Raw genomic sequence first — 4,536 nt, forward strand, 5'->3', positions numbered from 1 at the left:
CCAAATGGTTTGTCCAAGCAAATATATTAATTTGGATAATTTGGCTAAATTGGTTCAAATGGGCTAACTATAGGTTTCCAATAGGTCAACATGAGTCATAGGGCCAATTGGGCCAAGCCAATGGTCAATTGAGCACAATTAGGATGCCATGAACATAATCAAAGGAATGTGTCAAAACAATTTGATCAAATTAAGGAATTAAGCACAAATAGGCTAAGAAAGCTCCATTGAGTTTTCAATTTAGCTGAATTGACTTGAATAGGTTAACTTAGCTCAACCAAAAGTCAATTTAATTGATTTAATTGATACGAAACTTTATTCAAAATAATTGAGGTCGACTATGTCGTTATAGTAGCTATATTGCGCATGTGCATACCCTAAAACAACAATTAGAATACAATTATATTTCAATAGAACAAATTCTATTAAGTGTGATAAAACAAGTGATATCAACTTAGGCTTCGTTTGGGATGATTTTTTATTGCTTCTTAATGCAGCTTTTTAGTACAAAAATTAAAATTTATGTACTAACAAGATGCTTTAAGAAGCAGTCCCAAACGGAGCCTTAATAATGAATCCAATTCAATATTATTGGACTAAACATTTTGAAATTATGAACTATTTTATCATGGGAAGATTTAATTAATTAATTATTGGGAGTAAGTAATTAGACTTTGAATTTCATTATTTAATCATTATAATTTAACTAATTCAAAGAGGGAAGTCATTTTGCACCACAATCCCTGTAATTACACATCATAGATCTCTCATCAACAAAATGAGAAAATTTTAAGCCTGTGATATATGTGAGAATAATTTTAATGATAATAAATATATAAATAGTAGTGATATTAACATTTAAATTATTAATAATATAATGCAATACTTTATAAATATATTTTTTAGGGTTGTGATATTGATCATGTATGAGGCTAATTGATCCAGTTAGCATATTATATAAAAAAAGCCAAAAATAGATGACTTAAAAGCTTTAATGAAGAGCAAGTTACAGATTATAGTTAATGCGGCCTAATACTATATGACCAATATTAATTGTATGCATATATCCTAGTAAGAAAATTTAATCCTCATCTCTTGCGAATTTTATCAAAATTTATGCCAAGAGAGAGAGAACTTACAAATCTAAACTAAGGACAAATCTACCTAAAAATCCTAACAGACATTCTTCAACCTATGCTAAGAAAGCTTTTATTTATATTCAGTCTTCTTCTGCATATCCTTCGCCTAACCCCTATGAATGCCCCTCTTTCCATTTCCTTATAGAGCCCTGCATTGGGTAAATATATCCACATCCATCCACGTTCTCACCCATACCCAATGGGCATGGGTGGGTATGGGTATGCCCATAGCCTCGTGGGTGAGTATGGATGGGTACTCAATATCAGAGGACAAACCAATTTACATTACTAATTATTATATGCATGCAATATATTACAATAATCCTTACTACGTAGCGCAACATTGAACCGCGTCGCGACCACGATAAATTTTGAAATGTGGCTTGAAAGTTTGCAGTAAGAGAAAATGGCAAAAAACCTTAATGACATTAATCAATGGCAGACTGCATCCAAGAAGCGTGGAAAGTGGGTGGGTACGATATCCCGAAAGTCACCATAGGTGGGCGTGAGTGGGCAAAGTCTACTAGCGCAGAGCGTGGATGTAATACCCAAAAATGTCAAAAATAAATGTAAGTATAAATTTTATATAAATATTATGTTATTTTCGTCGTAAAATTCTACCTTTGACCCTGAACATTTTGACATATAGAAGTATATGTAAATTCTTACTTTAGTTGTCTCTTAATATAGTTAATTATTTACTGTTTATGATTGAATGAACAGTTAAATTAAACATTATGTACTGAGCCTTATTTAAAGTATCTGCTTAGCATAAACTTTATTTAATATTAATTGTACTGTAGCAATCCCACTTAAATCGGCATGCAGAGAGCCTGATGGGATCTAAAGGTCATGAATGGCTGGAATGGTTAGTGGATTTAGGAATGTAAATATAATATTCATAGTGGAGGATGAGGTGTTAAACAATAAGTATATGAAGTCTTTGCCTTAAGCTATCTTGAGACATTTTCCTTATCTCTGCCCGAGAGTTCCTGGCGCTGAAGGCTGGAAGGGAAACTGGTTTGGCGGATGCTATAGGTGGCTGCAGTAAAGGAATTCAGCAATCTTTGGTGGCTGCAGTAAAGGAATTCAGCAATCTTTGGTGGCTGCAGTATAGGAATTCAATAATCTTTAAGGCAAGTACATAATACTAAGGTTGTTATAGATTGTTAGTGTTGGAATTCAATAAATAAGTACTGAAAATAAGGCTTGCTACCTTTTAAATTTCAGAATTCACCATGCAAGAAACATTTGTTAGCAGAATAATAGGAAATTGAGGTAAAACTGAAGAACTTGATGTTTCAATGAAGTATACTAAGTGAGGGTATTACTGTGGCTAACGTCGAGTGGGGATGTTGATGTCTTTTGCTGAAAACAATAGAGAAATGATACATTTTTATTGAAAAAAGTAGAAAACAGAGGTAAGAAGACTTTAGCAAATAAGTTATGTGATGCTATAGTTAATTGTGGAAAGTGGTATAAATGCTTAAATTAGTTTATTGAATTTAGGAGGAAAAAAAAAAGGTTTGAAAAGAGAGTAAAAGAATTCTAAATCGAATGAAGAAGAGCGTGATTGAGGTGCTATACAAAAGAAGAAAGAATCGAGATACTGAGGTGAGATACCTAGCAATGCTATAGAAATTAATAAATATTTTCTTTAATTGAAATTCATATCTATTACGGTTGATAGCATTTATTTCAGTTTTCTTCAATTTATTTCAGTTTATTTATGATTATGATTATTCATAAAGTATTGTTTATAATAGCATGTATCATGAGACTAAAAAGGATGGATATTAAGAAAGTGATTAAGCCATATGTTGGGGAATAAGCCCGCACAAGTAAAGGCGAAAGACCTGACGAGGTAAGCCTATAATCTCAAGTATAGAAGTTGGGAATGTGGACCCAACCCTGAATTGAGAGAACAGCTTCAATTCTAAAAGTTGGGAAGTTAGACCTAACCTTGAATTGAAAGCTGAAAGGGGTGCAAAAGCTTATAACCATCATATGATCTGTAAAAAGGGTGTTGAACAATTAGAAGACGAAAAGTACTACAATGTTTTCTCGTGATCCATGTGAAAGGTGCCCTAGCCATGTTATTATTTAGTCACGAATTGTATGCCTTTCTAAATGGTTAAAATGTTATTATTAATTCATATACATTGTTTGTGTATTTCGTTGGGCATAGCTCACTGGTAGTGGTTGTACTGCAGGCAAAGGAAAGGAGCCCATAGGGCATTAAGGGGTGACTGTTCTTTTGGGTGTACATTGAGGTTCAACTATAAGCTGTACAAAGACTTTTGGGTATGTAAGTAAAGTTTAAACGTTTTAGTAGAGAGCTCTGTATTTACATTGTTTATATTTAATGTTACTTGAGGTACATTACATGCTTCCTATTATAAGTGTGGAATTTGACATGTTGAAGTATTAGGAGAGTCTAAATAGATTTATTTCCTTCTCTGTTATACTCCAGTTTGTTTGATAGAGGGTAAATCAAACTGGGGCGTGACAGAAATTGCTGCTATAGTTAATTATGGAAAGTGGTATAAATGCTTAAATTAGTTTATTGAATTCAGGAGGAAAAAAAAGTTTGAAAAGAGAGTAAAAGAATTCTAAATTGAATGAAGAAGAGCGTGATTTAGGTGGTATACAAAAGAAGAAAGAATCGAGATACCGAGGTGTGATACCTAACAATACTATAGAAATTAATAAATGTTTTCTTTAATTGAAATTCATATCTATTACGGTTGATAGCATTTATTTCAGAAATTGGTATCAGAGCCTAATCAAAATAAAATGGAAGCATGATTGGATTTAGACAATAAGGTAGGATGAGATAATGAATCTGTTGTATACAAAGCTATAGGTTGAATTAAGGGTGAATAGAACTATGCAAGCATTCATGTTCAAGATAAACATACCTGTATAATAGGCCTATTTACTACTTTTAAAATGATTATATTTATTACTATGAGCATATATTACATGAATTATTTCTATGCATACAGATAATTATGTCTGAGGAGTTGCCAGAAAGAATGAATGGTCAGTCATCTAGGTCTGATACAGAAACAGGAAGGACTGAGGAAAATAAGTCTAAGGAACTTCACGATATTGTTCATTTGATCTCACAAGTGGTAGATAAAATGACATCTATGGAGAAATCTTATACTAGTGGTGGATCTAGATCTGAAAGTGATAGTGAAGTGGATCGACATTTAAAATTATTTCAAACTTTTAAACCGCCAGCATTTAAAGGTGCAAGTGATCCAACAGTGGCTGATGACTGGTTGCTGAAGATTGGAAAGATTTTAGATGGTATGATATGTCCTGTAAACAGAAAGGTACCATTGGCTACATTTGTGCTAGAAGGAGAAGCAGAAAGATGGTGGCAAGC

Source organism: Dendrobium catenatum, unplaced genomic scaffold (genome assembly GCF_001605985.2).
Source record: "Dendrobium catenatum unplaced genomic scaffold, ASM160598v2 fragScaff_scaffold_218, whole genome shotgun sequence".
Classification (NCBI taxonomy): domain Eukaryota; kingdom Viridiplantae; phylum Streptophyta; class Magnoliopsida; order Asparagales; family Orchidaceae; genus Dendrobium; species Dendrobium catenatum.